This window comes from Acipenser ruthenus, chromosome 24 (genome assembly GCF_902713425.1).
Source record: "Acipenser ruthenus chromosome 24, fAciRut3.2 maternal haplotype, whole genome shotgun sequence".
Lineage (NCBI taxonomy): Eukaryota > Metazoa > Chordata > Actinopteri > Acipenseriformes > Acipenseridae > Acipenser > Acipenser ruthenus.
In genome coordinates this window covers 28,737,617-28,747,588 of record NC_081212.1, presented here as the reverse complement: position 1 = coordinate 28,747,588, position 9,972 = coordinate 28,737,617, and the positions used below count along the sequence as shown (strand labels likewise).

The 9,972-nt window shown below is 39.3% G+C and overlaps 1 long non-coding RNA gene across 1 annotated transcript; it reads left to right on the top strand.

The window, feature by feature from the left end:
* Positions 1–366: 366 nt before the first annotated feature.
* LOC131700629 (uncharacterized) lies at positions 367–5,517 on the top strand. Its single transcript, XR_009308452.1, has 4 exons — positions 367–1,931; positions 2,726–2,749; positions 3,934–4,171; positions 5,384–5,517. It is a non-coding gene; the product is annotated as an uncharacterized LOC131700629 (long non-coding RNA).
* The last annotated feature ends 4,455 nt before the right edge of the window (positions 5,518–9,972 follow it).

Sequence of the window (9,972 nt, the reverse complement as noted above, 5' to 3'; positions counted from 1 at the left end):
TCAAACCATACTGTAGACCGTCATTGAGATACAGGGAGCCCGGGGATGGCCCAGCCACTGCTCCTATTGTATTACCCTGGGTAATCTGCTTAACATTGTGTGCATGTGATTACAGTCTTCTTAACCCTTTGCGGTCCAATGTCGGACCTGGTATATAGTAGTAAAATAATGACTTGGATCGCATTATTGAGGCGTTTGGTGATAAAACGAGTGATCAGGAGATGATTGATCGGTATGTACGATTATTATTATTATTATTATTATTATTATTATTTATTTCTTAGCATATGTGAAAGCTATAGTGAACGAAAGGGTGGGGCGAGGCTGGAGATGCCTAGTGAGTGGTTTATTGATATGCAGGGCCTTTTAAACCCGTTTGACTGTGGGAAAAAAATACTTTTAAACAGTGCGTCTAAAATTAACTGCGCGTGTGAAAATAAATTGGACCTGACGCGCACTTAATAAATTGACTGCAAAGGGTTAAACAGTTCAGCAAATTCCTATTTAGATGTTTCATATTTCACCACTGTACGCATGCTTTTAGAACAGCTCTGTTAAATTCGGTACGCATTTACTTTAGTTTAGTACCGTACAAGTTTAAGCTTTTTTTCCCCAATGTACTTATTTAACAAGGACAAAGAACCCTTTATACTCAAGAGTGTCTTGGCAAGATAAAGAGAAATGTTACATCAGGTAAGTTAATTCAGCAGTGTGTGACAGGCAGCACTATTGTATAAAGACACAGCTACAAAATAAACTGCTTACTGTAGTTGTTTGACTACCTACCTACTTAAAAAAAAAATGATAAGAAGCTTCCTCCTGCCTGATCAAAGTTGACCTCTTCTGTTCTTGGCTCCTGCAAACAGAGATGACAAAGTACCTGTTCCACTGCCATTTCTCCCTTTCTCCTGGGGCTATCTGGGGATGTTTCCAACCCAAAAATATATGAGCAAAAAGTCCAGGCAATCCTGTGCCATTCATCAAAGAGACAGCCCCAGCTAGAGCTCCTGACAACAGATCTAATCTTTTCTTTTCATTTCTTTTTAGGCCTCGGTCCAGCAGTGTGGAGACAAAAGTGTGTGTGTGTGTCTGTGTGTGTGCATCATGACTGTGTGTGTATCTGTGACTGTATGTGTGTGTGTGTGTGTGTGTGTGCATCAGTGACTGTGTGTGTGTCTGTGACTGTGTGTGTCTGTGGCTGTGTGTGTGTGTGTGTGTGTCTGTGACTGTGTGTGTTCGTGTGTATGTTTGCATTCTTTTTTTGTCAGTGTGTGCGTGTCTTCTGTTTTTGTGGGTGTGTGTGTGTGTCTTTTGTTTTTGTGTGAGTGTGCATGTAGTAAAAGAGCATAGTGATAGGCTGTATGAGCTATGGTGTTCCCTTTATAAGTGTCCCTCCAGCAGCTGTGGGTTTGTGCAAAATAGTTCCCAACTCGTCTCTTCTCTTTACTAGTCATCATATACTTCATATGAAAACATTCAATAGATAACACCAATGTGATAATGTTTGGCTTGAATGTTTGTTTGTTTTTTTTGCTGGGGAGATACCTTGAAAGGTGATCTGAAAGATCTTCGCACTGGATTAATAAAATAAATATAAGGTCCATATTTGAGGCTGTCATTAAATTCTGGTAGCCTAATACTAACGTGAACTAACATTGTGCCATTAGAAACTCACAGCTGTTTGACTTTTTAAATTTTTCGTTTTAAATTCTGCAGTGCAAAACAGACTTTCAGTATAATGCATTGAACCACCCCTCTCTGAAAACCTAATAAAATTGCTCATGTAGAGACTGCAGTGTATTTATAGTCTTCTATCATTTCTTTTACGTGCTGCATTATCTTCTTCAGGGGCATCACAGACTCAAAAAAAAGAGGAAGCAATGGAAAACAGCTCTGTTAGGCAGCAGTAATCATGACTGCACTATGTTGAGGTAGGATTTGAATGGCTTACTGTCTGGCTATCATAACCCAGTCAAAGCATTTCAGTAGAATAATGGTATTGCTGCTGGTCTGGTGATATCTTCAGGGAGAGAAGGCAATTTATTTTTATGGCTAATAAAAGCAAACATTTTTTTTAGCGCAAGCGTCCCACAGTGAATTGAGCACAGCATTGCTTGTTCTTTGTTTATAGCGAAGTACAGGGGTCAATTAAATGTAATATATGTTTTCCGCAATGTGGTTAGTCATTATGTGAGCACTGAAATAACAGAAGCACACTCATGTTTGAAAACCTGCTTAGAAAATGTAAACTAGCATGGAAAAGGGCTCTAGACATTAAAGACAGTGAGAGCAGCGCATTCCCGTTTTGGTTTGTACCATGCATACTAAGTGCAGCTTGTCTCATTAAGTACAATAAATGCCAAGCAGAAAAATACAGATGGTGCTATTGAGTTGAATGCAGGTCATGACAAAGACTAAAGTATGGGCAAACATAACAATGCACAGGCAATGGAAATGTAGAAGGATTTAATAGATTCTGAGGTCTTTATTTATACTCTAAATCCAACCACAATTTAGCTCTACATTAATCTTTATGCATACAATTGACACTGTCCTTTTCTAAATAAAATCCACTGAGTAAAACAAACGTGTGAGCTGAGAATTTCAAGAACCGGACATGTAATACCCTCGCCACAATCTACCTCAAAGCATGTTTTTTTTTCTCTGCCTCTAAAAAAATGAGACTTATCAAGTACTTGTACTTATGGCTTCATTTGTTTTTCAGCATGAACTGTGTGTTCCTATAAAGGTAACTATCACTGCATTTTGCATATATACAACATGTAATGTTTTTACAAATGTGTTAGCAGCTCTGCAACCCCCTGCTTCTGGGGGAATGTTTGTTTAACCTTCCAAAGGACAGGCCAGAAAAGGAAAAACTATTGCTAAAGATATGAGCCTGCGTGGGCGTGCAGGCAAGCCCAAAGAGACGAGGGATTACTTTCCATCACGCTCCTCCGATCTGATCCCTGAGCACGTTGAAATGCATTACAGAGAGAAAAGGGGAATGCATTGCAAAGACATGTATCACACAGCCACAAAGCCATGCCTACACGAGCTTGAATATGAGTTTGGGGTTTACACTCATTATCTGTGGAGTCCCCACTGAGAGCATCGCCCTGAGAGACCTTTAAGCTATTCGATTAGTCCGTACCTGCAGGGGCCGTTTCCTCAGATTGCTGGATGTGCTTTTGTTCAACCCCAAGGCCTTGGAGCATCTTTGTGTTAATGAACAAGTCTGCATTGTGCCACGGAATAAAGCCTTGGGATTTCCTCTTCAATCTCTTTTATTATTATTTGCAATACATTACAATACATTTAGAGGCAACATCCATTTGTTTTCAGATTGCTTAGTTAATACTGTATGCTATTTTGTTAAAAGTTGAAATCTTGCTTGAAAGATCACAGAGAAATCTTTACAATGCCTGAATTAAATGTAGATTATTGCATATGTGTTACAAATATACAGCAATAGTAAATGCATGTGATTGATTTACATTTATCACAAACAGATACAGAGTCCCAAATAACCCCAGTCCAGGGTAGCCTGTGATAAAGAGAGACAATGAATTCCCTGGTAACATCCCACTTAAAGTTAAATAAAATGGAAAAGAAAAGAGGGTTCCCTGTCGGCTATTGGATGCTGTGGTCCATGTTTGATTCCACATTTTAACTGGATGGTCCCCTATCCTGTATAATTCCACTGTATAAATCATTAGAATCCAAGAAAGACCCTGCATTCTAAATTACTGTCATGGTCTTGATGGAACCCAACATGTAGTAGATGCAGGGGGGGATGCCCAGTTTATTTAAGGGGGTGGGGGTGGGTGGAGGATGTTCATCAAACAGCTTGCTACACCCTAAGCAGAAGCAGTGAGAAATGAGATTGCGCATCTGTGTGACTGAAAATCAATAACGCAATGTGTTTTATAGCACAGGCTGATCTAGAAGAAAAAAAGAAACGTCAACCCTTCACATTAAAAGGGAGGGTGCAGGGTTCCTGCGGCCGCCAGCTTCAATGAAATGACATCATCCAGGGAGCCGTACTCACAGCCAAGCTAGGGGGTAGCAGGGGCTCATCTTTGGAGGGCCTGGGGAGACTTCCACCAGAAGACCAATCACAGTCATGTCGGCTTAATGCACTGTTTCTCTGACCTTTACCACCCCAAAGGTTAGTGTTTCATATCCTGACGGTGGTAATTTGGTCTAAAACATGAAACTAGAAGCAAATTGAGCAGACAGTTAGACAGGTTTATTGTACTCCTAAGAATGAGAAACGTTTTTGCAGTTGTTTTGGGGTTCTATATAACTCTCATGGAAAATGAAGTAAGTAAATAAGACTTCATGTATTTAATGTGTAAATCTTTTTGCATGATATAACTCCTATAACCCTAACCCTTTTCTGATATAATTGTGTACTTCCATATATTGTACAAAAAAACACAGGACTCTAAGATTAAAGGCATATAAGGTAAACCTGACTAAGGGGTTAGGGTTATATCGTGCAACATTTTTTAAAATATTAAGTACAAAGCTACGCATAATAACATTGCAATCATGTGTAAGTACGCATGCATTTAGTATATGTAAATACATAGTAATTAGAGACGCAATGTAAAGTGTTACCATATTTGCATTGCTTTAAACTCCAGAGTTCAATCTTCATTCGGTGGACAGTCTTACTCTAGATGATGAAAGGCTGAAGGATGTCAAGTCTTTGAGACTCTGGCAGATATGGCACACAGTACAGTAAGAGAGGAATATGATGACACTCAAGGCCAGTGCAGTGAATGGTGGTACAGTGAATGATTACTAAGAGCACCCCGCATACTGCTTATCTGAGAGACTCCAGCTCTGAGTCAATTTGCTTCAGACTCCAGATCCCACACCCACCCTCCAGCCTTTGTCTGATGGTGTGTGAATGTTTAAAATGAGCAGCATATCATTTACTTTGTGGAACTCATTTTTGTTATGCTTGTGGTCCCATTTCTACACAAGTCTTAGTGACAGTGTTGAACCTGTGTTATCTTGATGGGCATTGCTTAACGAAGAGTAGTGCAAAACCGGTCAGTAGGTAGATAGATAGAAGTCAATGTTAAACACAACATATGAACTATTAGCACATTTGATAGTATTCATTTTCACTCCAGCAGAAAAGGTCGTTCATTTGAGCCTGATTGGCATTGTTTCCAATATGAGACGTGGTGAGCAACGTGGTGTAATTAGGAGCAATGAGACCTGCCAAAACATTCTGTCTGAATGACAAGATACAGTAGATTACAAAATGAGATCCAGTAAAAAAAAAAAAAAAAAACATAAATAAATAAAGTTATTTATGCTGTAGCACTGAATGTTCTAAGTATTATTCCCTTGACCTTTACAGTTTGAAAACCAGCTCTCCTACCACCTCTGACCAGGACAAACCACTGCTGGTCATTACTGGAATTTTCAACTGAGCTTTTCATCGTAATTTGGTTAAATTTTGTCGCCAGAATAAACTTTTAATAATAAACGTTGTTGAACCAAATGGATTTGAATAAATGTACATAATCATTATACAGTTTGGTGTTATTTCTTTTGGCTCCCCATGACATCTCATTATTAATTATTTACAGGGCTGAGTCATCTTCAGTGCCAACCTCTTCTTGTTGTTCTGAAAAGCAGGATATGAGCATTACTTTATCTTTTTAATGGACAGCTTGGACACTGTGGCACCAGGGTGCCGTGGGCCCACTCTATCTCTGTTCTCTGGGTGGAATGGATGCTAAGGAAATGAAAACAAGAAGGCGTTGGGTGTATAACGCTGCCTGCAAGCGATTTCCAAACCCTCCTTGGAAAATGTGCCAAGCACCACAGTGCAAGCACCAGTAGAATGTTAGCAAGCCACAGAGGAGTTCCACCACAGAGCATACTGAGGGCAACGCAGCTAGCAAAAAACAAGTCTGGAAAATATGGAACATATCTCAAAAAACTGAAAAAGAGGAAAGATGGTTTTATATTGTTAGCATCCTGTTTTATTTACCTTTATTTCAGGGTATTTATCAAGGTTACAGTGCCAATTGGATATCAGGTCACAGCCTCCTCTGCTTTGTAACACAATTAATACAAACCATAAACAATATGTACAGCTGAATCACATTAAGGCGTATTCTGTCTTGCTCTCTCACCACAATGACACACTCTAATTAACTTTTTTTGTGTATCACAGAAAATTAGAAACTGGTTCAACAAACCTTGCTGTGCAGTATTCACTATAATTAGAGCTCATCTGTATTAAATAGGCAATTCACTCCCCTTATTCCCAGTGAGGACTGCATTATTCAGTGGCGGCTCTGACATTGCCTGTGGCTTTTTCAACTTGCGGTGTGGTGTGGTGGGGGGGTCCATTTAATTAACACCGCCTACATACTGTACACAGTTTCACAAGGGCAAGTCTTTTAATGACATTCATTTATTTGTCAAGAACAGAGAAAGGAAAGTGACACTCATTTTTATTCTGTTAGCAACTGACCTTTAAATCTGACCAAAAAATAATAATTAACAGTGATCAATGTTAATTTGACATTTAAAGGCGGTGTTGAATGATAACTGAATGCATGAATAAATAATAACAAATTCCTTTTCCATTTTACACCCCCACCAGTCGTGTCCTGTATCACGGTCTTTATCAGAAAGTTAGCTTCTAGTTATTGAGCATATGCATGTGCTGAAACCTGACCTTTGAACCCTACCGAATTAGAGTGATTTAGCCTGAACCCAGACAAGTGTAGATTTCTTCGTAGGTTCTGAAACTGATACAGTAATTAATAACATGATTTAGGTCACATTCCTTTCCAGACTCTTGTGTAATCAGTGTACTTGTGTGATCAAACCGGCAGCTCAGTTGACTGATAGCCAGAGGGTTAACTGCTACTCTCATTTATTGTAAGCAACCCAAATCTTTGCTATGATGACAAGTTTGATGACTTCTGCATTCTGTTTTCAATGTATCCTGCTGTTACAGAACTACAGCATCTCAGCAATCTTTAAAACCACCCTTGGTGTTTTCTTAAAAGACTGGACGTGCCTGGCCATATCTGGGAGGGACCGCTTTCAAAAGAGGGATGGGCAGAATCCTCCTAGAGTGCAGATAACACCCTGCTTTCCATCTTGCAGTGCATATAAAGATTGAGGATAATGACTCTGCCTGGGAATTAACTTCAAATGGCCATACTTCCAATGTAAGATGCTCAATGTACTGCAGCCTCTCAGGGAAATCACAATGCTGTCTACACTAACACTGATTGCATTTTGACTGCCTTCAAGTCCATAATACCTTCATAAGAATCAACCGCTATAGTCCATTGCAAAAGCATAACAAAGTGCAGGATAGCGTGTTCAACCACACTGGGGTAAAATCCTGTTCTCTGATTGGCCGAGGGGGTACAAGTAACTTCATAAATCGCTGAACAACGTAAATCAAATTGAGCATTTGCTGTGCTGTGGTTAGTGAACTCAAATCAATGTGAATTCTGACTGCTCATTTGAAATGGAATTCTGTGTAACTGCCCAGTTTAGTGGTGTTTGTCGTATGCTTATATGTTATTACTTTTTTGCTTGTTTCTTTGCATTATGCCCCTTGAGTTATCCCTTGAAAAGGACAGGTACAATGGTGCAAGCGCTGTACCGTATCCCCCCCAAACACCCCCCATTGAGTCCTCAGTCCTTAAGCATGTTTATTTATTGCTTTGAATAAAAATGTTCCTTTAGGGGGGACATAGAGAAAGACATGAAAACAACCTTTTTTCTTTTGATTGAAACAGAGGTCTGAGGTTCTGGAGGACAGTTTGGATTACACGTAGATTCTGGAGCAATTCAATAGGAAGTGAAACAATCCGACGGTTAATTGTTCTTGCACATCCTGGGCAGACACTCGATACAGATATCCAGGGGGACGCCGTGGTAATGTGACTAAAATACTGACGAGCTGGGAAACTTAACCCTCCCGCTCCCCTTTATCACGGGACTGCTGCAAATCGAGGGGCTTGAAACACTGTTACTATACAGTTTAGAAAACTGTTTTATATAAAAAACACGTGTTTGTTTCTATGTATTTAGTGTTCAGGTCAGGTTTTGTGTTGGCAGCTCTAGAGACTATTGTCCTAAGTATCCCCAGAGAAGTGTAGCAGAAGCTGTGTAAATAACCATCCGAAGAACCACCCTCCAAGCCTGGCCTGGAGGGACAAGCCTCTTCAGGGGTGAAGAAACCACACTCTATGGCCCATCCTTATCCATGTCCTTCAAGCCCTTGGCTTCTTTAGTTGATGGCCTCAGTGGTATGCAGTGTGAATTGTGAATTGTGTGGTAGTTTAACTCGGTAGGTAATTGTGTGGTAGTGTAACTTTGACTCGCTATATCCCTTCCTTTAGGAGTTGTCAGAAAGTTCATATGATGTTGTTCTATGCTGCCTAGTTGTAAGCTGTATCACTCAGTTCAAACCATTACTGTAGGTGTACTTGATAAGACAGGCTTTTGGAAAGTGATACAGCAGCATTGCATTTTCTTTTTTTTTCTTTTTTTTTTTTTTTTTTTACCAGGACAAACTCGGTTGTATGCTGAAAGTAACTTAATACATATAACCAGAGACTAAAGCCATACAAAACTAAAAGAAACATTTAAACAAGTTCCCAGGCCGCTAATCTACAGGATTTCAGAGTCCTGACCTCCTAAGCAGTTTTAAATGAAGAAACTCACTGGTCCTTTGTGGCTCCTTAGCAGCCTGTTTTCATTACTAGTGAATGGATTCCTTTTTCCCTATTATTCAGCGGGACCAGACACTGCACGGGTTGTCAGTGAGTGATACAGGGTTACAAAATAGGAAAGATACAATCAGGAGTATCCGTGTTACTCTTTGTTTGGGCTGCGGTCCTGATTTGTTCCTAATTGTCCAATTTTTAGGGAGGAGTTAGGGAAATAGCACCAGGGAACAAAAGTGATGTGTGTCATGTTTTCTGGGCTATATACAGCGAGAGAGAAGAGTAACAATATCTCCTGCATCACAGCTGAATGGCAGAGGCTTACTAAAGATCTGGTTAGTGCTGTACATCATAAATCATTGTCAAAGCAACACAGCCTGATACATGATATCATTGTTTAATAGTTTACCAGGCAGCACGATTCAAAAGGAGCCTGTCCTTGATTCAGGAACGATTAATAAAGGTGGCAAAGCTAACTCTAACATTTCTAGACAGACACACATGCTCCCTAGCTTGGGAGCTCAGTCTTTCAGCAAACAGTGCTTTCCAGCACATACTCTATAGAGGCACATATACAGACCCTGGCTGGCCTTTTACACGATATTATAAATAAATGCAATAAATACAATTTGGAGCAGTTTTGCTTTGAATTGTTTTCTTTGAAGTAAATCGCTGCTTTGATAGATGATAGTGATGTCGCCACAACATGCTGCAACCATCTCAAGTGAGAGTAATGGAAATATTGTAATAAGAAACCTTGCTAAATCCAAGATACTAGCCTTAAATCTGTGCTATTTGCTTAAGAAGCCAGATAAATATAATCAGAATAAATACATCTTTTGGTATATAACCTACAATGATAATATTTTTTCCAGTCAAGAAAGACTAGATTCGCATGATAAATACATTACCAGAAACCAGAAAACAGTTTAAAATAATATTTTTAAACTATATAACTTCAAACAGTTCCCAAACACTAAGCAAACTTGGTATAAACAAAATGAGAATCGTTCTCACATCAAAGCATCTGTTTCTTGGGGTGAAAAGAATTATACATGTGTAAGCATTTTTCTTGAAAGCTTATTTTAGTCTTTAAAACAAACACAACCATTTGCATGTGTGTCGTTTATTTAAACATATCCTGTGTGAAGTCTTACCATACCTTCCTATAACCTAAGTTTATTTTTTTTACACACACAATGAATTCCTGATACAAATGTATGAAATGATTGAATTT